Here is a 26,136-nt window from a genome sequence, read left to right as displayed (position 1 = left end):
TGCATATCTTCAGTGAACTAAAAGACTCCAAATTGCCCGCAGCTGATTTGAGTGAACATGATGGGAGCCTGCAAAATCCTAAGCCAAAGTTGACCATTCTTGATTCTCTTTTAGTCCTATGTTTACCCGAGCGTTACCTCATGGCATTTGTAAAGTAAGTAATCATGCTGCTTACTCACCTAAAAAGCTGATAGCACACTGTTCTAATTCCCCTGTAGCTACTGGGTGCTAAGTTACGATTTGCTTTGGAGTGGCATCTTTTACATTAAGGCAGCATCTGTCGCAGTGCCTCCCAAGAGACCCGATAGCATTTTTAACTTTGTTTGAAAACATCCATTCCCATCCATCTTCCCAGTATTTTAAGGCTAACAATAACTAAAATATATTTCCAGCCAATCAGTGATAAGCGTCTTCTTCAACATTCGATCCATGCAACTTTGAACTCAGGGCAATAGCCTCTAAAAATAGTGAAGTGTGTATTAGCATTTTAATGGTCCATGAAGATTTCTAGCAGTCCTTTAATAACTTGGAGTAATGTTTCCCCTTAAAAGGGTTGTGAAGCAACAAACCTGACCCAGGACAGTCAGCACACACATTTTCAATTCACTTGAATACAACTGACATAAAATTGCAAAATACAATTTCACATCTGGCTAAATACAGTAAAATGGAACCTTACAAGGACTGATAATGATAACAATAAAAAAGAAAATAAACCAATTGCTCCAATTGGTGGAGAAAACAAATTTTCTCAATCGTCTTAATTCTCAAATTCTATTTTCATTATTTTCCTAATTCAAATGATGTGGCATTCAACAACAAATGATGTCTTATGGCTTCAGAAATACAAGAATGCGATTGAAAATCTTAAGGTTTTGATGAATAACGTTGTGATAATAATGTTGAGTTTACAGTACAGCGTGTTGTGTTTTTTCACTATATGAAAAAGAGAATGGTAAAGATACTTGTTACAAGAGGTGGCTCTGTGAAGAGGAGTCCAGTTGGAAAGAAGACGATTGAGGCTTCTTCTGGACTCCAAGCTTCATCAAAAAGCAGCCTGACAAAAGATTCACTTAGTTACTTAACCAACAGACTTGAACAATGTGCTGAACAGCCGCTGTTAGTTGGTAAACGTTCCTGTGTTCTTCTCTTCTTATACTGTAAAAGAGCATTGTGGAGAATTTAAGTGAGAAGTGAAAAGCAAAATAATTTCGTATGAAGTTTTTACTGTAGTGCTTATCCAAGCCTTCACTGGTAAGCCATTCTATTAACATGCTTCATATCCATATTTACTCCTCTTTAATATTAATAAATGTTATAAAGATAATAATGAAAATATAAAGCATTAATAAAGCATCATATATATAAATATTAAAATGTAGCAAACACCCCTTTCCTTTAACTTCTTTTCTTCCAATAAAGTTGCATAAAACCTTAATAAAATGTTTACAAGTAATACTACATTTTTAATATGCTTTACCATAGTTCCTCTTGTTTGAATAATAAATTATCATGTTTTTACCAGGGTACTTTACACCACAACCATCTATTATTTGAAAAAACCCGTGACTATATAGATTGTTTTGCCAAAAAGTTAGCTATTACATGTAACTCTCTCCTTTACCACTATGCAGGATGTTGAAAAGCAGCATTCGCAAACCAGCTGAACCATCTGTCTCATAGAACAGGGAGAATTGCAACACGAGCAGAGCAATCATTTGCTATCACATTAAACGTGCTTTCCACACCTGGCTTCAGGCCTGCCGAAGCAGCTCAGAGCTATAACAAATGAGGGTGATTGCATTAGACCTCACAGACACAGTCCTTTGGAAAAAAAGACAATCACCCACTTTCCAGGAGCCACCTGGGACAATCAAGATTCATCAATAAATATTGATGGCTGGATGGATGAATTCTCAGCACTGTGCCACCAGTGTGATCTATTGTTATGCCTCAGTTTAAGTAATAGTGGCTTGATGAAACACCATCTACGAATCACAGAGCAATCCCATAGGGCACAAGAGGCACAGGATTGACAGAGGGTAGCAAAGAGTCTAATGGATTGCCAGAGAGGCCTTTCCACAATTCAAGTAACTCAATAATGACATATACAGTAACTATATTGGGACTATTTATAAATTAAAAAAGAGTACAATTTTATGGATGCACACTTGAGCAAGCAAAATATGAGTTGCTTTCTTATGTCAGGTTAAAGTAACTATAGTCTGCAGTCTCAAAATACTCATTGATCCTACATTCTTTGATGAATCAATTAACATTTGTTGCCTTCTAAATCATAATCATTAGACATTATGATTTTACTACTACCTATCCTACTTATGCTGTAATTTATAATAGTGATGATATAATAACAGGTTATGTTTCTAACTTGTTCTTTGATTCATTTAATGTCAATAATGTTTTTTGATCAGAAAACAACCAAATGCATTACAATTAAGGGTCCCAACTGAGTAATAATGTTTGAACTGCATATTCCACATTAATCAGTGTAGATAGTTTGCATCCTGTCAGAGTCTGCCTTACAAGTAGAGAATGAAGAAATGTAACATTTAGCAAAGGTACAAAACCACACACCAGATATCTTTTAATTAACACTTAAAGCCAAAAAGATTCCTAAATTCCAATATCAGTCACAAAGTAGACAAATGTGTACAATCTTGAACTGCACTAAACAAATTCACAAGTGAAATTCACATGCCTGTAACTCAAATCTCCACCACCAGCCAAGAACGGTATTGTCATCATACAATCAACCTTCATGTCAAACTGCTGTGTACTGTAGATACTTCAATATCTCAATCAATTCACATTGCAAGGTGTTGCCTGGTGTTTGTTCCAATTTTTTAATTCCTGGATGCGCAATGGCAATATTAAGAACCTGTTCTCTTACAATATCTCAGAAAGACTTTTGGGCACATTACAGTCTCCCACATGTCAGATACAGTACGCAACCATTTTCTTGCAAATTCCAATTGACAAAATCGAACTGATGCTCTTTCGTGATTGCTAGAGGGGATACATAACTTTGCCCTTTGGGACCAGCCTGTGCCCTTCAGTGTGCTGAATCCCATTGCTCAGAACTACAGCGTCAATCTCAGATCAGCTCAGATCTCTGCAGTCTCAAAATATTTCAAAGCAGTTTATACAAAAAGAATGGTCCCATTCCAGAGACCTTGGCATGTTAATTAAAACCAAGAGAGAATGGATGTGTCTTCAGGCAAGACTTAAAAAGACTTCAAAATGAGAGTCAGCACTTTTTACACTGCTTCTGTGGGCAGTAAATTCCAGAGAGAACGAGCAGTTTCTAAGAGTGGCTGCCCAGAGTCACAAACTAAAAAGAGTGACACCAACTTTACTCTTCCGATAATTATTTTTTATTCTTTTTCTGCGCATCAGAGGATAATTATGTTTTTTTATTTATTTAATTATGATTATTACAGTGACTATTGAAGTACCCATTTGTACCCTGTGGTGTTAAACTGCAGAATACTGTTCGATAATGTACTTATAATTGACTTTACAAGAAGCACTTAGTTTAAGTACTATTTTTATATTGTGCCCTGTTAAATAGGTTTCCCCTGTATACGTCTTCAGGATTTTTTCCTTGTGCTTTTTTATAGGGTACAGGTTTTTCTGGTACAGCTTATCATGGCAAATATTTATAGGAAGAACAATTTCAGAGCATCACCCATAAGGTATTTAAAAGGAAATTAAACAAATTAAACAAATTAAACAAATCAAGTACAGTAGGCTCAGAGAACAGCCATTGGGCTTCAATGTGGCCCAGGGCTTAATGATTTAGAAGTCACTTTTATGAGCCCGGGTTATGTCACTAGTAACTAATTCCTCAGGACACAATTCACTTAGTGCCATTGGGTGTTAAATTGTGGTTAGCTGTTCAGGTTCCCCACAGCAAATCAGTAATGTATGGAACTTCCCAGGTACTAGGTCCTCCTGCAAATTAGGCAAATGTGGTTACTTTAAAAAAAACTTGCCACTCTCCTATAAACTCAATTCCCGAAGGGTCTCATTGATTGTCTTCTGGTTTTTGATTCAACAATACTCTTGATTACTTATCATTTAATTAACTGCATAGTTCCAGTACTGCAAAGGAACAAGTAAAGGTTTATTCCATGCTGAAAAGCGAAGAAAGGAAACACAATGTTCCAGCTGCGGAGCCTTCTTCAAGTGTGAAGGTTCCCAAAGAAAATGATTGTAATTTTTTTATTTCTCGACTGCTTTAGTATTTTTTAGTTATACTGTAAACTTTTCAAAATTGTACACAATCTAAAAGAACTTTCTAGTACATTTTATAATTTTAACATAACCCCCAAATCAAATAAACTTTTACACAAGTCAGGTGGACTACAGTACGAACGTTTGTAAAACATTAGTCTTCATAATTACAAATGAAGGGATTTCCCTTCCCTACAGATATCCCTAAGTTGTTAATGGTACATAAGCCATTTGGTTGCCTCTGTCCACTGATACCACAACCCTGCTTTCCTGCAGCTCACCTCACAACCTGATAAGAGAAAAATCTAATAAAAAAATAGGTATGACAAATCGTATAAAACATGTACTCCCAAAGAGTCAGGGTCAAGTGACTGTGGCATTGTAGTATAATGCATTTTTCTGGTCTTTTCTATTTTGTGTCAACTGATGTTTGGTACAAGTAAATTGGACCTTATATCCTATTATTTATTCCTTTGGGTAACCAACCAGATCCAGCATCTAATCATGCGGGAGGATCTGTATTCCCTGACAGGAGCCCATAGCCAGGCCGAGACAACACTCTCAGAAAGACTTATCGGGTCTGGGTCAAAGTTTGGGACCTCATTCTTCACCTGAACGTAGTGTTAAGTATATATTTGAAGCACTGTTCCTTTAAGAGTGGATAGGCAATTATGAGTGATTGTCATGCTTACAGTTGCTAGGCAACTGGTGTCATATAAACCAATCGCAGGTACAAGTGTATGCAGTCCAAATAAAATGCCCTGACAACAATTAACTCCTTAACATAGCAAAGTGTACAATGACAAATACAATATTTAAAAAAGTTTTTTCCTCAATAACTAGGACAATTCTCAGTTGAGATGAAAAGTGTGAGAGTGCCTCCAACAAGCTGAATTATGCCTGTCTTCATACCATCCCTTTAGTATGTCTATGGTGCTGTATTTTTTTTAATTCTGTTTTCTTATAGTGACATATTTTGGGGTACTTATTGAAATATTTTGAATTGTTTCATAACAGTGCACGGGATGCATAATGTGATCATCACCAGACCACAAGGCAGCACTTCATCTGGAAACGGGTCAGGAGCAGTTTGCTTCCTGTTACAGTATATCCAGTTTCATAATTCAAGTTTTGGTTTGTCTGTGTTATGTTTGTGTGTTACCATTAGAATTTTAAAAACAGTCATTATCTTTTATAATTATTGACAAGTCAGTTGTCTTGCTTTTCTCCTTCCTGGAGCACTGCTGATGTGAGATCTGCAGGATGTGTGTCCACAGGAATCAAGTGCATAGTTTGTTTATTTTTACAGTTTATCAGGTTTCTATTTTGTTCTGCAAGGTCTGCATAAATATTGTTTGCAAACCATGTGAGAGTTCCCATCACGCTAAATAAAGAATGTGTGCCTTGCTTTGATGTAATAATCCTCAGTGTTATTTCTCTCAGGTCTCCACCTGTGCTTTTGCCTCGTTCTGCAACAGATAGATAATCTACTTCTCAGTCGCACTTCAGAGCTGAAATGCCCCCATTAAGAATCACTGCATCAATAGCAAGGATCATGCAATGGAAATTAGAATAGGAATATAAGTTCAGGTCCAAATTTCTGATATATCCTCTCATTTCTGACAGTGCATCCAAAGAAAACAAAATCTCACTGTAAGAAATCACTCGGCCTTGTGTACTGAAAACAAAAATAATTTTTCAATTTAAGGCTTATATTAATTATTCTTTCCTTAGAAAATATGATATTTGATTGTCACCAGAACTGTTTTTTTCTCCCCTGAGGAGCCACTGTCAGAATAAGGAATACATCTTAAGACATATCAACTACTGTATGCTGCTCTCCTTTGCTAGGTCTGTTTGGCAAGTTTCTGCCCTTTTCCAAGAAATATTTAGTCTATATGCAAGTATGATATTATTTACCCAATTTGTATGATCTGTTTACATGGCAGTTGTTCAGTATGTAACCTTAGGAGCTAAAAAAAACAAATAAAAACAAAAGTATTTTTCACATTCCTCAACAAATAAAAAAATAATGAAAGTAAGAAAAAAACTTCTCTGCCTTTTCATCTCCCTGTGTGTTTGTCTGTGCTTTGTCCTCTGTAATCTGTTTCCTGGCCTCACTGTACTTTTCTTGGGGCATTTTAAATAGGCACAGGGAGCATTAATGCAGTAATTAAGGCTCAGAGGAATGGTATGTAAAATCAAACAATCTGTAGTAGGACCTTCACATAGGAGAAATGACATGAAACAAGTGGAATAAATTAGAACTTTAAAATTAATTTATTTTAGGAAATTGATACTTCGATTATACAAAAAAGTCAACACAAATAATTCATCCAGTAACACAATGATCATCAGGCCAATGGCTGGCTTCATGGTTGGTACTGAACATTACAACACCTTATGTTAGGAATGTCATAAGGATATCTTAAATTTTAATAAATAAATGTATTTAATTTAGACTACTGTAACACTTAATTTACTGGTGTAGCCTGAAAGGTACAAGGTAGGCATTAGTATGGCCATAATTCTGCATCCTGTGTACTAACTAAAAGTACTCTGCTTCCAAATTTGAATTCTTTAGGTGCAATAATATAACTTTAAATCAGTTGTTAGCTTCTTAAGACTTATTTATTGAGAACAAAGTCTTTGAATTTGAATTCCTTTTGCATTATATAATAACTAAAGGTGATTTATAAACTGATGAGGAAGAATGTTCGTACATGATTTTCTACATAATTTATTTTTAAAATGGAAATGTTCCCTTTAATTTCATATCCTCTTTCCAATATCCCACTAAGTGTCCTCTCGTTTCTCCTTCAAGCAAATTAGCAGGATGTTTTCCAATTCATTTGGATAACTACAAAAGGAAGAATCAGACTAAATGTGTGCCAGATATTTAATGGTAGTACTTAGCTTTTCAATCAAGATTTTTATTCACTAGTTTCCAAATCCTGTAATTTTAAAACTCTACTCTGAAATTATTCTAAAAGAGCACAACTAATCCTTTGAAGTGATACAATTGTATATGTCAACTCCTCTTGTCTCAGTGATGTTGATTTTCTGACCCACTTTCACCAAATTCTGATTAAAATTGTTCCATTAACAGCAACAAAATCAATACAGTTCTTTATTAATCTAGGGAAACCAGGGAAAGTGATTAGATTGACCTATCCTGTCCAGTTCAGATTCAACCCATGTTATAAGAAACAAAAATACTTTCATTTGTGTGATTCTCTCTGTAAGTTCACTTGGGAACTTTCACTCTTTACATGGGTGAGAAATGTAAGCATTTACAGGTATAATGATGAAATGGCATAGCAGGCATTATTGTTAAGTTGTTTGGTAACATTTTGGAGCTCCTTTCTTATGCTGTAAATACTCAAGCGTATGGAACTGATATGAGAATTGAAGCTACGGGGCTATTAAAAGATATATTGGCATTTCACATTAAATTTGTTGCACACAAGGCCTACATGATGCTTCAAAAAAGATGCCCCAGGCAGCACAAACTGACCTGCTTTCAGTGGTACATGTTATTAGATGTACATCAGATTGCATCTCAAACTATGCTCCTGCTCTGACTCTCAGCAGCTGTAGAAGAATTTCAGCGAACGGAACAAAATATTGTGCCTTGTTAAAACAGAAAAGTTGTCTACAAATATTTACAAAAATTTGTATTGTTAGTCATGACAGAAACGAAAATGATGTGTATCTTGAATTTAAAAGGGTGTACTATATCATACCGAATACAGTCCTCTGTGACATGCCAGTATGCTTTAGCGTCGGCAATAACAAGTTATTTTGCTCAGTATAAGCTTCAGAAACTAGACTTTAGATTAGCCCAACTTTTCAATACGTACTGTATAAAGAATCCAACAAATTTGAGCAAAACAAGACAAGTCAAATCACAATTCACGCTTTCATGTGAGAGACAGATGTACTCTTCCGTTAATGAAATATGGACTACACAGTCACTATTAAAGATTTTCAACAGGGCTGTGGAATCAATTCCTGATGTAATCATGAATGTGAAGCACATTTTCACCTTTGGACTTTGGAAACTAAAACTAAATACGTGAAAATTCTTAACCTTCTCTCAAATGTACTGACCACCCAAGTTTGATTTTTATCCCCAAAAGCAGTTTGTTCACCTTGCATTTGAAACAGACCTGGCCAGCAATTTTTATGTAAAAATTAAAATTCAGTAGTTTGGTCAAAAGATGGAAAAGACTCAATCAGTGTGTATGCTTTATTGTGGTAATTCACTTGTGTTGAGGCCTCAACCTGTCTGTGAGAATGAAAGTGTTGAAGCCCCAATGTGCTAGGTCATTAAGCAGGTAGAAGAACAAAGATGGGGAGGAGGAAGGAACATTAAAATAAAATTCACAAGCAAGTAAAAAAAACAATAAAATATATATGTAGGTTCATGTAAGAGATTGAGATTAGGTTTTGATCTCTTCTGAACGTTTGCTTAAAAGTGCACTTCAGTAATCTGGGCAAACCCGGGAGAGATGGAGAAGAGACAAACCTGAAAAAGAGAGCTTTATTTGGGGACATTTGGCTGGGTAAGGAGAATGGTAATGAATGGGGCCATTAGAACCCACAAAACCAATTAGTAATTAGAAACCAGAACTCTAAAACAGGACCATTAAGTTACAAAAGCTAAAGAAATGAACAAGGATGAAGTTAGCAGACAAAATTCATAAATGGAAATGGAAGGTGTGAAGGAAACTTCAGTAGTATTTCTAATTTGGCTTCTGTGTCCACTAACCTGTATAGTAAAGACCACGCTCACAAAGTTTCTAACCAATATCTAGGACAGGGCTGTCCAAACTCAGTTCTTTACTTCTTACTCAATTATTTAAGCACATAATACATAACCATTTAGTGTACTAAGTACCTTGGGCTTCACTCATTATTGCACATACTGTACACTGATTCTTAATTAATTTAAATTCAAAACCTTCACACACAACTTCCTCTCAAAAAATCAGTGCATTTGTGAATATAAATCCTTTGTTAAAGAAGAGAGGGCTGATGATCCATCACACTAAGACGGGCTGTTCAAACACACAATGACATGCTACTGTAGATGGGCAGGGTGAAACTGGTGAGAGGGAGGAAGAGCACCAGCCAGGAGACAACCATCAGAAGGTGGTTGAAGTGAATGTGGAGAATAATGTGAGCGATCAGAGGCCCAGGCAAGAACAAGGGATGCTAGAGAGGAAAGTGCAATGTTGAGAGGATCAAGTGGACCCAATTCGATATGGATATAAACACTGTACTGGAAAAAGAGACTCACTTACTGGTGAAGTGGAGAAGAAGCTAGAAGCAGTGATGGCCACCATATACAACACAGGCTGTGACAGATCTGGAATACAGAGCAAGAAGGAGGCACCTGTAACACAAGCCTAGCAGATGAGATAAGGAAATGAAAGCCATAACGGAAGACCTCAGGGGGCACAGAAGCAATATCACAAAGTGAGGGGTATTGCCAAGAGCTTAAAGAAGATCCAAGCTGCACGTACAGCAGGAAGCCGGGAAACCTTAAACATATCTTGTCAAAATGAAGAAAGGCATTAACAGACAGAAGTTACCACAGGAGACATGACAACGCCCTTGCATCATTGGTGGGCACCTGGAGGAAGCTATACAGAAACACATAAAAAGATCCAAAATGCCCCACCTTCCTCCAGTTTGTAAGAAGCAGGGAGAAGACATTCAATAGCAAGGAGAGTAGCTTTCTAGGGATGGCTAGGAATTAAAAGTGGACATCAGACAATACCTCACTTTCCCACAGGAGCTTGTTGGCACAACATTAAGATCAGATCTGTTAATTTGGTCAAGAGCTAGAAAGAATATCATCATGCTAGACCTGACAATACCATGGGAGGAGGCGTTCAAGAGGCAGCAGTACAAGTACCAGCCCGTGGTGAAAGAGTGCAATCTGAGGGGATAGAAAGTCAAACGACAGCCAGTGGAAGTTGGAGTGAGGGCCTTCCAGGACAGTAGCAGATTCCCAGTAGCTGTGGAGGGCGTTGAAAATGCTGGGCTAAGAGGCTGGCATCGAAAAGGATTTGCAAAGCAGCGGAGAAAGAGAAAAAGAAGGCATCACAGTGGCTGTGGCAGAAGAGGCAGGAGCAGTGGTTCAGGCACCTGGCTGAGGTTGGGCCAGCTGGCACACCCTCTAGAAGGTGTAGTGAGTAGCGCCAAAACACAGGTGAAGATGGGACTCACCTGAAGAAGAGCCAGGAGCAGCAAAAGCTGAAATTAACTATTTTGTTTAAATGCAATAATTTTCACTTTAAAAAGCAATACTATCTCGTAAAAACACAATATTGTTTTTTCTTCCTGGCACTAATAAGCTTCTGTAGTATTACATTTTAAAAGCTTGGTGGTCTTCACTATACATACAAAGAGATGTATAAAATAAAGCTAAACATTTATTTCATTATTAAAAGTTACATGTATTTGTATAACTCGTATTTGTACAACTGTGTTGGGCATAATTATGACTTTCTACTTTGAAGAGGTGATCTAATAGATCATAATTTAATACCTCTTCAATATGATTAAGTGTATCATTATGCCTTATAATTGTGTACTATAGAGAAGTTACTTTTCTACACTGTCATTAATAGGAACCCTCGCTTCAATGCTGGCAAGTAAGAAGACTTCTGTGCTGTTTCACTGAAATGATTTGTGTTATAATCCCACAGGTAAATTTATACATTCAACCATGCTCCCTAGAAATAACCTTTTTTTTAAAAAAAAGTACATCAAAGCCAAAGTAGAAATAACAATTAAAACAACACATATTTTCTCTAAAAATGTATTCATTCAAATGTATTTGGATTTTTAAAAATTAATTACTAATTTTTAATTTTGTATATTTACTCTCCAACCCATGGTACCTATAACCATCACACAGAAAGGACCCAAGATTAAATTTAGGAATACGAGATACTGCCGCCCCCTGGTGACCACTTTTACACCATGTTGTTTACAGTCCTGTGCTCTTGTTTCCACATGAACATTTTTTTGCTTTTCGCTGGGCATGTGGCCAAAGCTGTCTGAACGAGTGCCTCCCTTTGTAGTACATGCAGGAGACATCTTTCCTGGTTAGGAACTTAGGAGGCTTTTCTGAGTCACTGGGTACTGTTCTATCTTGATTTATATAAGGTAGACTGCTGGATTCATGGTACTGCGAGAACAAAAGAGGATGGATTAGGGGGGCTTGTGTGGGTGGGTAAAACTGTCCTATTGCAATTTATTTGGACAAAAATGCTCAGAAAAAAGATGTTTGAGATCAACAGGGTGATATTGTGCAGACGTTTTTGGAGCAGTTATCAAACAAAGATAAAAATATTGAAAACAGACACTTGCGATAATGTTGTCTGATATTTGAGGGCCAGATTTACCTTTTAAAATCAGTTCTGCATTCAATTTTCAAATGCATTTATATACTGTACAAACATTCTCGTGTCTTTGCTTTACAGTGTGTGCTTTATTCTACATATTAAAAGGCAGTGTTTGTATTCAGCTCACAAACGTGTGGGCAAAAATAAATGGCACTCACCCATTTCACTGTGATTCACAGAAGTGCCATATTAAATTCACATTTCCCTAACATAGGAGAGGAAATGTAGTGGGAAAACTTGAGGATCCTCAGATGTTATATTTTAGTGTTCTGTGTGAATCAAGACTTGCATGGCTGACAAGATGTACCTTTAACAAAGGCATACTATGGTGTACTGTGGCATGTTCTGTCAAATGTCAGTAAATCATAAGGAATTAGGGTAAACCACGACACAAAGCATGGAGAAATCACAACAAATCGAAGCTGCTACAATAAGTGTCAAAACTGCAAAAAATGTTTCATAAGGATTCAGTAGCTACCAGAGACTGTACCTTCTGTGTTTGTGCCTTCCTTTTCTGGTGCTTGGAGTTTCTTTCTGTTATATTTTCTATGACTCAGTGAGTCTCACTTTAAAGGGCCCAGGGCCTGTATTTAGTCAAGGGTTAAATGTTTTCACACTTATTTTATAGAATCTCTGAAAGGTCATTGAAAATTAATCGTATTTAGCAGTACTCAACAATACTGTTAAAACTTTATGAACAATGTGTGATGTCATCATATGTATAAATACATGTTCTCAGTACTTCAATAATGCTGTCATGTAAAACACAACATTACTTTCAAATTGAGTGTGAAGTTTTAAAATACATAAACTGCTATAGCTTTGTTATACTTTGGCAGGGAAACTGAAAATATTCTATGCTAATTACAGGAATATATTCCAATTAAAAAAAATGTTTTTTAAAATTCCTTTACAACCTTATAGAAGAAAGTGCAGGGAGCTTTTCATCTCTCCTTATTATATGCAGTAATTGAAGTGTTTAACCTTTTACACTGTGGTATGTCTAGGCTAAATGCCTCACTTAAAACCACTTCGAGAAAACCTCAAAGCAAGATGATGAAGCCTCCAGGAAAGAGCTTTTTAATACTAAAAATGGCAATATTAGCATGATAAATTCACTTACGGAATTCCCAGCCTTCCCTGCAGAACAGAGCCATTTGCATGTAATCCTTATGAATGTTAGGCTTTGTGCAACTGATTTTTTGCATATTTCACATTTATTTTGAAATTTCACCTTTTTGTGTGACTGTTAATGAAGCAAAAATACATATATGCATAGACACTAATCAAAACTAATTGGACAGTATGATCTTATGTGTGGAACATGTAAAAACTAAAACAGAGAACCTTAGTAACAAAATCCTTGTGCTTTGTCTCTTGGTCCTATTTTTAACAGCAGTTATTCATTCGTAACTCAGGTCCTTCATTAGTAAATTGCTTTTAATTAAAGCATACAATAAGGACTCAAAAATATTTAATATACAGTAAGTGGCCAAAATTCACAGATGCTGCATAGCAACACCCTCTATTTTTCCAAGCATTTCCATGAAATAAGTAGAACTTTCACAATTTTGCAAAAATCCCAAATGTAATGCAGAGCTCTTATCCCAGCAGGGGACAGATTGGATAAATCCAAGTTCAATAATCATTGCCTTTATTGAAAGGGAGCATCTTATGCAGCATTTGGGAACAACTGAAAACTTGAATATTATGAAATATAGGTTAATGTTAGGTGACAAGAGTTTATTTGTTTAGTTACGATTTTGTAATGTAATTTATTTTTGCAAATCGTGATTCAGTGAAGATATAACTCATGTTGAAAATTGTCTATATCATTAGATGAAGAAAAGCTCCAAAGTCACAGAAAGAATAGGAAATACAACCTGACGTGATTTTTTACAACCAAGCATACTGTAAGTTTAAATGAACATTTCTTTAATGTTCATTCACTATTTTAGTAATATCAAGTTGTCAGTAAGCTCAAAGAGTTTTTCTCAACATTGCTCAATAGCCTTTAGTAAACACGGTTGAAAAAACTCCCGTGTTCCCCTTTGCAAATATCTAACTTAATCTTTCTTTTACTTTTAAATCAATTTCTGAGGATGTAGAACATGTCCATTTGGACATTTTCTGATTTAGTTTTTCTTCTTTGTACAAAAAATCTTAAAGGCTGTGATCCGAAATACATACAGTAGTTTAGTCTAGCAAATTAATTGCATATAATCCCTTCCGATCACACTAGACTGAAATCCCTACAATTGATTTACACAATATATTCAAATCATTACATTTGGAAAATAAAATACTACTATTGTAAATGTTTCATAGAGTGAAAAGAAAATGTGTAACAGGGAAAGGTTTGTTGATTAGGTAGCTGGATTTGGGAAAGAGTGTAAACAGAGGAACTGCTAAGAACTGGATAAGAATTTTAACACTCGAGTATAATAGACGAGTTATTCTGCCATCAGAATCAGCACAGAATGAATGGATTGAGGTCTCAAACAATCTGCAAAATCCTATTGTGGTTGGAACTGCTGAACAATTTCTGATGCATTATAAAAATAAAAATGTAAGTAAATGTAATGGTGCTCAGGAAACTGGCTGGCCTATTTAAAGAAAACTGTGCACCATGAAGAAATTGGATTTAGCTAACAAAACCTTTGAATAATAATCATAGTAGACAACGGAGGGCACTTCACTGTTTCGGTGTCACTGTTTTTATATCGGGAAAGATTTGCATATTGGACAGACCTTTGCTTTGTTGGTGAGCTAACTTTCTAAGTGTGGCATGTACAGTACCAACTGTAGTACTTAACATTGCCTGGGTGTCCAAATGATTGATTTGTAAAGAACGAGTTTTCCCCTAAAAATCAGGTAATAGTGTTCAATCACATGAGATCACATGTGTCTTCAAACACACTGGCTGATCTCGGCTGGTGTAGGAATTACCATGCTGGGATCACAGTTGTGTATTAGAAGACCCCAGGTTAATTACTTACTGTTTAAAAATTCTAAAGTCCTTTGCAGTAAACAATATTTCTATTTTATAAAGCCATGGGAGCCAGTGCTATCTGCAGTACCAATGTGCCTCTCTTTAAAAAAATGGAAATATAAATTAGCCAGTAGTTAAGATTTACTGGTTCCACTTTGCAAAGAGCTACTTTGTGTGACAGGGGTTAGGGGTGCTACACTAGGAACCCTAGTACTGTACAGTATATTAATAATAGGCTCATTAGTTTCATCTGTCTGTGTGGGGCAGGCATGATCTTCTTACATCTGCATGGATGTCCTACTGTATGGCAGAAATCAGGGTAAACACTACACACAGTAGGCAGCAGATGTGGGGCATTTCTAAATGAAAATAAATATAGAACCTTGGTGCCACAAAGACTACTACTTTCATCCTGTAACAAAATAAAAATGTGCAAGTACAGGGACAATAAATTATCTTATGGTTGTCCACTTGGTTTTGAGTTCATAGTTCCATTTCACACAGACAGACACTGGAACTTGAACTATGTAGTGGTTTGTGGGGAGGTTGTTGTCCACCCTTTTAAATGAGGTACCCTGGTAACAATCATTAAGCCACATATAGAACGCTAAGCAAAATGCAACAGTACACTCATGTGCTGATGTAATTCACATACTGCCTTACAGGACAGTGAGAATATCAGCAAAAGAATACCTGAAGTCTATTCAACTCTTTGAATTTACACTGAAATAATCTATGAGGATTGTACATTTGTGTCTGAAAACCATGGATGGAATTTATTATTATTTTGTTGGTGTTGAGACATTATTTTTTAATGATTTTTAAAAAATCATTAGAGATTTTAAATATTATAAGACAATATTTAAGTAGAGCAGTGCATGTAAGGAAACACTTGATTTACTAACACCCCTGGCCCTGTTTTTGAAACGCTTACCTTAGACTAGTTTTTCTACATAAATTAACATTACAATTGTGCTAATCAGAGCCTGTGAAATCAGTGGACTATAAACAAAAAGCAGTAGGTTTACAAGACAAATATTTAACGTGTATTGCAACCTACACAAATAAAAGATAGACATGTTTATTAGAATAAAATATAGGGTCTTTACCCCATAATTCAGAGATATTCAACATGATTCTCATAACAGTATGATGTCCTGTACTATTCTTCCATACAGACAGTCAAACGTCTTAGACACAATGAGGTGTGCAAGACACATCATTTAACTTACAGCATTTTCCCTAGCATCCATCCAGCCATCCATTTGCACCTGTGGCTGAAAGGTTGCCTGTTCAAATCCCACAGCTGGCAGAGGAATCCTACTCCATTAGGCTCCTGAGCAAGGCCCTTAACCCCAACTGCTCCAGGGGTGCTGTACAATGGCTGACCCTGTGCTCTGACCCCAAGCATCTCTCTGTCTGTGTCTCATGGAGATCAAGCTGTGGTATGTGGAAAAGACAAATTCCTAATGCAAGAAATTGTATATGGCTTATAAAGTTATTATTATTTTTTAACTGCTTCATCCAGTTCAGGGCTGCAGGAGAGTTTGACACGATGTCTTTCTATTATTCACTATTTCTGTTGGTTTGGAAGTTAGAGTACATTAGTTTTCTTTTTCTTAAAGCATGTACTTTACCAGATTTAATTTATTCAATTAGCAGGTCTCATCTTCCACAAAGAAGACAGCAGTCTATATTTAGAGCAGATATATTTGTCACTCCTTTTGTTCTACAACTGTACCTGTCTTTCTTTTAAACTGAACAGGCTCACATCTTTAGAATAACATTACGTTTTTGACAGTTATACTGCAATGCATAGACAATGTTGTTTTTCTTTTCTTTGGAACATGAGCTTGTTTTATTTTAATCATAAATTAGTGCTTTGCATTTTTATCACACAGTATAACACACAGTTTATCTACAACAATATATCAGCATTTCTTTAACAGCTGTTTATGACTGTTGAATGGCATGTTGACTGTTTTCCTATTTAGGACAAATCTTTCTCTTTGCAATGAAAATGGTTTAGTACAAAGGCTAAATTTATATTTGTAGAACTTTCCTATGTTATTTTTTTACATTTGGGCAGTATTCCAAAATTAGCCATTGTGATTGGTACACAAGGACTTTCCCACTCTTTCAACTCTTATACAATATAACTGTCACACCCTCTGCAGCCAGAGGGCGCTCCTTCTCTGTCCTGTCCCTAGTTTCCTGCCTGCTGTCCTTCTGGTCCCTCTGTTTCCCTTGGGCTATATATTTCCGGGTCTTGCAATCTGCCCTCGCTCAGCATTGACGTTTGGATGTCCTGAGACCCGCCTAGCACCAGGTCGCCCCACGTCCGCTCCCTGAGGGCATAGGTTTCTATACGGCACTCCTGAACTCTTTGCACGAACGAGCCCGGGCCTTTTTCCTGTCTTGCCGCTACGCATATGGGTCTTTTTCCGCTCTCCTGCCTCTCCACGGTTAGTCCCTTTGGACGTCTGTGACAATAACTCTCAGTCTAAGGCCAGAAGAGAAGACCACTAACTGGGATGTAGAGAAATTCCACCCATTACCTTCGGTAAGCCCCCCCCCCATAAACTCTGAGCTCAAATCTTTCCTACTACATGAATAGATTATTGCAATATCCTGTTTTTGGGCACTTCTATTTAAATTATATATTTATTATCAGCATCTACAGATTACTCAAGGTCTCCTCTAGTGCTACTAATAATTCTGGTACTAAAAACAGTTTGGTTAGGGTGAGACAAAACTCACCCTAAAACTCAATGAGATTATCATTTAGAAATGTCCAATCTAAGGAGAATCCATCTCCCTTATCTGTCAAAACATATTAGTTTATTGTCAACATACTGTAATTATTTTATACTCCTACACCACTAAAAAACTAGAAGGTTACTATTTGTATTAGAAAATATAGTCATACTGTATAAGGATTGGCAACTAGTTTAAAGTAAAATTGCTAGATTTTCAGTAGGAGATTGCCATAAAAACATGTTTTGGCATAAATAAAAATATTGAGTGAAAAAGACACTTATCCTTTCATTTTCAGTCCATTTAATCTGGAGAAGGTCAAAGCAACAATGCAAAATATTAAATACTTTAGCAGAGTAGTTTATATAGTCTTCTGTAAAATCTCTCTGGATTCAGAGTAATAGGTCTTTTTGCTTTTCCCTTAACTTTTATGAAATCTGAATGTGAAACACACACTTGAAAAATAATTGTTTAATGACCTGCAAAGCACATTTTGCTCCAGGTGGGCTAGAGAAGAACTAGCAGTACGTATACATCTCCCAGAACCTTTTCCCAATTCCGTTATTATTATCTGTGTCCTTTAACAAGGCTATTTCTATTTTATTTCTTCAAACACTGAGGTCTGGCTTTGTGACAGGAGCTTTATCAGAGTAGTAATCAGGGAAAATCTGATCAGCCTGTATTGTTCTGAGATCTGGAAGGACTGTACAATGTTTTTTTTCTCAGAATTTTACATTTATTAAATTATATGGTTTATAAAACAATGCGATTATGGGGCACATAACCACTTACAGTAATTAAACCCGAATTGTGGGCTTACTGTCCTCTAAAACTATACAAAGGATTCACTTAATAACATAACCTGAACTCAGCTCTTAGAACCCAATCTGTATAAAAGTAGAGTTTAATAAGAACAACACCACAACCGTACCTGAAAAATATCTTCATGTGTCAAAACACCTGCTTTTTAATGATTATAGATACAATGCAAATCTGTTTTCTTTTATTGACTGATGCAATGAACCTAAGGGTGTATTCTAAGTTTAATTCCATGAAATATATGCAATTTGGATGGAAAACATGCCACTTCACATTTAATAATATACCACACATGAGTCAGTTTTCATTTTGAAATCAGTTTGTTGTAACAGACTTTAATAATGATATGCTTTAAAACACAATTGTATTACACTTTTGGTGTATTATGATACACATGATTTACAGTATATATCAGATTTCTGCATAGGCTCTGGGATTTGGTGGTAAATATGTTTAGGTTCTTTGAGTCTCAATAAGATCAGGGTGGGTTTAATACACCATTTCTAAGTAGTTGCTTGCTTAGAGCACTATGAATGCTAAATTGTGACTTCGTATTTACACATTGTATACAATCATAGTTAATTATACACACTTTCCTGTTCCATTAAATATATATCGTACATTCGTAATTAATTATATTTCTTCCTGCTGATATAAAAATTATGAAAAACCATAATCTCTTTCTCGCTAAGCAGAATACCATCAGTTATTCAAATAATATGTTTATTACTGACAGTATTAGAGCACATGCACTAAATAGTCAAAGTGTTTGACATGAAAGCCTTGGTTGGTGTTTCTATGACAAGTCTAGTGCACATTTAGAATTTCACTTTGCAAGGTTTCTCCTGCTGTGTCAACACCAAATCAAGCCCAGCATGACATAAATCCAAAGCCAGGTGGTGAAATACAGATTTATCAAGGACTGAAATATTAAATAAAACATTGAAAAAACAATGAGAGCAATCCCAAGTGCTGGAGCTTTTTGAAAACTATGCATTTTGTTGTAGGTATTTACAGGGTAGACTGTGTTGAAAATTTGCAGGTACCAGGCTTGATTTCTTTTTGCGTAATGTGTTTTGTTGATGTTATACCTTTGTATCAACATGAATTCAAATAATTATGGATCAGCAGTTTTACCTAGCAGAGGTATAGGGCTCAGTCAGTTCAGCCTCTTCAGTTTTTTCTGACAAACCTGCACAGGGGATGTCAAGTACACCAAGGATCTATAAGAATAACCTAAGGTTCTATTTATTTCAAAGAACAGGTTAATAGGGATGTCAAAATCCACATCCCTTTAGGCCAGTTATGCACTTCTGAGCTCAATTCAAGTAAGGGTAGTCCTCTGTAAGGTCCTTCCACATCTATCAAATTTCTCTGAATTCCTATGGATTCCAATTCTTTTTGTGCTTCTTTGCCAAAAGCTTGATTAAAACTTTATTACATTAACAGGTTTCTTCTCACCTTCCTTTGTATTCAAGCCTGTTCAGAGCAGGAGGTTTAATCACACCTTTTTTACTATACTGCATATCATTCCCGAGAAGCACACTTTGATTTCTGATCTTCTTGATCTTGCCCCTTCTGATTTCCACACAATTTTAGAAGCCAACTGTAGGGTATAATTTGTTGTGTCTCTTGTTTCTGAAGCAGTGCAATGGAATAACTTTTTCTAGCAACTGCTATTGGCACACAATGTAAAATTAAGTGAGAATTGCTATCAGGTGGTTAAATAATTAGGTAACACATAAACAAACACATTATCTAATTGGTATAGTATAAACATTTAATATTACAACCAAAAGAAATTTATAAGGACCTCAGAATAAATATAGTTAAAGCTCATCAGTCTGGAGAGGGTTGCAAAGCAGTTTCCTAACATCTGGGCTCTGTCCATCTACAGGATCCATGCCATGGGAGAAACATCATTGTTCTCTACAAGTAATATTGCTGCCCATCTCATGTTCTCCAAAGATTACAGGAACATTGTTATCTGCACAGACAAAATGAAAACTTTTGACTCATTAGCCACACCGAAAATCATTTTGTGTTTCAAAAAACCTTATCATCAAATGGAAAAAAATAATGACATATTAAAAACAATTCATTACTATTAAGGAGAGAGATTTATTTTAGACTTGTGTATACCACAAATAGATAATGAGTATTTCCGTAAATATAATTGCAATCCCTTGATCAGATTTGCTTCAGCTAAAATGTCATCTTTACATCATCAGGACCTTATTCTACCTTTATGGAAGAGTTTAGTGAATGTTTGTCAAAGTTAGCTATTAGTTATTATATCATTGTTAAACTTGGTGATTTTGAGTACACAACTATGTAAAAATGACCCCACTTGCAAGAGCTACCTGTCTGTTTTTGAGGCTGTAGGTTTCTCTCAGAAAGTATTTTAGGTGCTTTTAACAGAGCAGCTGTATCAGGATGTGTTGATAAGGCACTAGTCGGGGGCTCCAATATCATTTGTTCGAGTAGCGTCCCTGGCCAAACAGGATCAGCCACTATATTAGGTTTTTGATAAGGACTAAATGAAAATGAAATTGAAAGTTAGATAGGTTACTGACCAGAATGACATGGCTAGAAAGGCTATTAACATCATGTTTGATCTGGTTTTCTTGTCCTTTAAGGCAGATTTTGTGCATTTTTCCTCCACAGTACACTACTAGGTCAAGAGCGTGTGCCACATTTCCTTATATTTTTAATCATACCAAGTCTTTATGTGTGGCTTTACTATTAAGCAGCAGATTTCCTTCAATGCCCAGTTGTGTCAGACTATTATCTTATTCATTTTTAAGTGCAATGGCCTTGGTTGGCCAACAATCAAGCAAAATACATTCAAATGTCATCTCCATTGTGACATGTTGCTCTTAATTTTCCAACACACCTGCTACTCTTTGTATTAGGTGCTGTACCAAATAGTAACAGAAAGTGCTGCACTCAGCATGGGCATTGCTACCTTCTACATCATATAGCAGATCCTCCTCTTTAAGTAGCACATTCTGGAGAACCTATATACCGAACATATAACTATACATTTCCTGCTGTTCAGGAAAGTATCTAATTGGTTAAGGACTGACCAACCCTCTTACTTAAGAATTCTCTTTTTTGGTACTTAACCTTAGCTGTTGCACTTTCCCTGTCAGTAATTCATCTATTTTCCAGTGTATCCTATTTGTTTGGGATAGATAATAGACTCATGTTATTTAATGCCCTTGAGACAGCAACCATAAGTAACCATTTCCCTTTTTAAAATTATGCGACTGAAGTCCCCTTTTGTTTTTCTCACACCATAAACCCATTTGAGTGTCTCATCTACAGTTTACTCACACAGTCACACTCCACAAAGTCAGATGACTGAATATAATTAATTTTCTATACTATACACTAATTTTATTTTATCCTCTTTTTTTTCTTTCAAGGCAGATTTCCTGTTTTAAACCTCAAGATTTATATGAAAGTACAGCTTCAGAATCAGTTTACGAATATGTGTGTTAGACAGCAAAAGCAAAAAATAAAGCTGTCAAATTTTAGAATTTTGAAAAAAGGATGCTCTAATAAAGAAATATTATACACAATTTTGAGTAATTGGAATCGATCATCTATTATTTTTATTTTACTCAAAAGTTTATACAACTTCTCATTTACCAAGAAGAAGTTTTGTAGCTGGGGTAAATTTAGCTAATCTGAGCATGATTTATGACATGCATTTTTTTTTAAAGCATAAGAATTATAAAAATCTAGTTGTCACACTAATGGTGCAACTTCTAATGTGCCGGTTTCCTTGGCCCAAAAGAATTTTCTTTAATGGATATCAACATTCACTGAAGCTTTTAAGTTAATTGGTTGTGGCACCAAAGTTCAGTTCTATGATAAAATTGCATTTTTTTAAAAAAGTAGCTCTGTATATGTTTGTAGAGTGCTAAATTATTTAATCTGGAAAATGATAATTTATAGAATGATTGTATAACTACAGTATGTATATTTGCAATTTGTAACTAAAAACGTAGTCCTTTTGTATTTTCTTATGATCATTTGCACATATTTCTGCCATGAGACATAATGTAATTTGGAAGCACTGCTCAGTAAGTTAAGAAGCATTTTCTTTTGTATAAGCTCAGAACATGTTTCTGTACACATCATAATTTATTCAGTTGCTTCCATATTAAATTCCATTATCAATAAAGCTGAAGGAGCTTGCTTCAGAAGCATCTATGCTTACCTAAACTGTGACCATCTCTGATGAAGTGAGCTTCTTTGGAACAACTGCAATCCTTCCTGTTTCCCTTTATTAAAATTTTCTATCACTTTGGTAAAGATTTATCTTGATCTCATCTATCCATAAAACTGTGGTCTAAAAATCTCCTGGATCATCTCTGTACTTCTAAGCAAATTCTATTCTATCTTTTCTGTCCCTAGTACTCAGGAGAAATTTGCATCTTATGGTGTAATTGTAATTCTTTGTAATTCTGGTTTCTCATTCTTCTGATATTTTCATCTGTGCACTGTGGAGGTGTCTACTTTTTGTTAATAGCTTTGATAATCTATCATCAAATACAAAGGTTTTTCATAGATGGCCTAGTCTTGGCTTAACAGTAATTATACCCATTATTTCTTCTGCATTATTGATTTTTGAAATCCCAATTTCTGTGCTGTGTTTCTGATTGGGTCTTTGTTTATGTCAACTTCAAAATTGTCTATTTTCTTAACAGAAAAGCCTTTGGTTTTCATTTGTCTTTGAACTACAAACTCCAGACACACAAAATAAAACTTTTCACAGTTCTTTTATGAGCCTAATTACCCAAAGGCAAAGACCTGAGCAAAAGAGACACCTGTCAGTTGTCCCAATTCTTTTTTCCTTCAAAATGATCAGCACTAACAATTCCCACTGATAAACATATTTTAACTTTTCTTATCAGTTGTGTTATATTTTTTCATGGGAAATAAAAATGATTAGAATGCATAGTGAAAATTCCAGTTTAGATTTAGTTTAGTTTTCCCACAAAAAAACACTCAAAGGAGAATTTAAAAAGCTGTGGTTCTGAATTTCTAAAAGCAGATTTTGGCAGTTCAGGAATCACTGTTAAGAGATTATTAAAAAATATATATGTATTCAACTTTATAATGCAAAAGTAAAAAAAAAAGTGGTGGAAATGTAAATTAGAAGAAGAGAATTGCATGAATTGCATGAAACAAATCTTTGAGTTTTCTGGGAAATGCAGTGCATTTTATCTTAACTGTGTCTTGGCCAAAAGTCAGTGACTGTTTAATTATTGAGATCCTCCGCCTTGGCATTGAGGAAGTGATTTTGTTTTCATGCTAATCATCCTACTCTAGGCTGTGGAAAAACATAAAAAAGTCTCAACAGTTGGTTTAATCATTTTATCCAGATGTGATGAGGAAAAAATCAAATTTACACATTTACAATATATTGCTTTCTTTCTGGTCCTAGAGGTATGGCCAGAAAGTTCTAAGAGAAGAAAATATAAAAACCCAGTGATTTCTTTAAATAGAGCACTAAGTGTTAAAGCTCTCTTTTTTTTACCCTGAAGTGGAATTTAACAAGACATTTTCATTCAAAAGAAAGATCCGATTAAATGATGTTCAAACTCTGTTGTCATGGATCAATATAGCTTCCAATTGTGCTTCCACCAGATTAATTAGCTACGCGTCTGTTGTTCATTCTGATATGATTCACTTCTCTACGGGCTCCATCTGTTAAGGTCCTGCATGTGGCCAGTGCTGGAGCATTCTGATGGGTTTGAGAGAAAAGTTGCAACTCCTAGAAAACCCAGGAGACTCCTGTGACAGACACATTGGCGAGTACAGTTTTTGGATCTGAGCAGAAAGACAGCTGCCTGGGAAACCATTATCTTACCCCTAGTCAACTCAGCCCCAATTTTTTGTTTGCTTTGATGTTGATCAGTAATACACAAACACATCACTTTCTTACAAAATGCATAAATCAAACCATTTTGTGCCAAGCTCATTTGAATAGATTACCACATGGGATACTTTTTAGTATTCATGTTTTGTGTCATGTTTTTGCATTTTTATTTATTTGTCTCTCAGCTGGATAGTGAATTTTGAACAGAGACCAAGATGTTTTTCAAGGCACTTATAAAAAGCACAAAGTTAGATGGCACTTTGAAGACTCTCATCTCCGAGAAAATCACTACAGTCAGACCTTTGGACATGTCCAGGCATTCCTGTGGCAAGAAGAGATACACTTATTGGAACTGAAGATCACAAGCTGACTTGTAATGTAAAAGCAATAGGAGGAAATCATGCAGCCTCAAACTGCTGCTTAAAATGACAGCTTGTGAAGTTCAGTGAAAACACTGCAAGAACCAAATGGAAAAGGTCTTACTTCAGAGTCAATACAATTAAATTATTACAGCCAAACCTGCAGAACCATCCTAAATGTAAATAAATATATATATATATGGAAAAGGAATATCAGGACGTTTGCTATATCTAGATTTAATGTATTGCTTTAACATTTTTTTATGTTTGGTTTACAAAAAAACAGAGATAATCTAGTTCTTTTCAGCATTAGATCTTGCTAAATCTACCATATTCTTGTATCTTCACTTGACCATACAAATCTGTTTTTCATGCATTTTGAAATGTATTGCTTAATATTTCAGCGGGAAAGGTTTTGTCAGGAAGATTGACAATATAAATATGGATCATTAACCCACTCCCCAACTTCGATTAATTTGATCCCTGTTATGCTTAGCCGAAGAAATTGTAGACTAAAGCTGAAAGGTAGTTTGTTGAACCCTATCCAAATTCTCTGTCTCTGAAGTCTCTGAAGGTAGCTGAGTAACAAGTCCAAATCGTAATCCAAGACCGTAGTAGTCCAAAACCGAGCACAAGATTCGGGATCCAGAGAGATAAGTTAATCAGGGTGCGTAGAGAACAAGGATTTACAAGGATGAGCTCTGTCCGCGAAAGCAATACTGAGCACACTGATGTGAATGAGCAGAACTAAAGTAATGTTGGTAAGGGGGGGTGTGGAGCGGAACGGAGAGTGTGGTTGGATAATTAGTTACTGTTGATGTTTGCTGGTTCTGTGCACGTGGGACTATGTTGACGTATGTGTGCGGTTGTGACAATCGCTCCACCTTTCTGAGATTATTGCCCATCAATTCACCCCTGTGCTGCACTTGCAGGAACCATTTTCAGGCATCTTATGAGTGGCTACCTTGTCTTCATGGCCAAGCTGTTGCTCCTCAGCCAGTTGGTGGCCAAATTTGTCTGTAATCCCTTCTGTAAAACTATGCAAAAGAAATAAGATGCAATGTATTGTCTGTGTCTAAATGGATGAATCCATGAACGTTGTTGGTGTGATCTACAAAACTCTTTCTCAGACCATTGCTCATCAATTCACCAGGTTTCCAAAAGACAATAATGGATATGTTACTTGTTAGGTATTATTTGTAAATGTATTATATTGTGGGATATATGGTTAATTGGTATATAACATTAATATATTGTCATAGTAATTCATTTAATTATACTTAAGTATATACGTTATTATATCTTAATTATTTTGATAGAAAGGGTTATAGGCTGTCTAATTTTAGCAAGAAAAAAGCTTTCTCTGTTCTGAAAGAAGGTACAGCTTTAGTTGAGGGCTTTAAGGCATACGACTAACAGATTATATTGGAATTTTCCAGATGGCTCTGTTGATGTTTCTGGATTTTGCAGTGTTTTCAGGCTTGTCACATACAAGAAAATAAATATTTAAATAGATAGCTGCCCTGTTTATTTTGAAAATATTAGCTGCATTGATTTTTCCAAGGTGGTCCTAGATGTAATAGCTACTGGAATTTGCTTAACTTAACCTCTCAGTTGAATGTGTAAATCTTT

Source organism: Lepisosteus oculatus, chromosome 21 (assembly GCF_040954835.1).
Source record: "Lepisosteus oculatus isolate fLepOcu1 chromosome 21, fLepOcu1.hap2, whole genome shotgun sequence".
NCBI classification, from domain to species: Eukaryota; Metazoa; Chordata; class Actinopteri; order Semionotiformes; family Lepisosteidae; genus Lepisosteus; species Lepisosteus oculatus.
The sequence above is the reverse complement of the archived record's forward strand: the minus strand, read 5'-3'. Positions refer to the sequence as shown.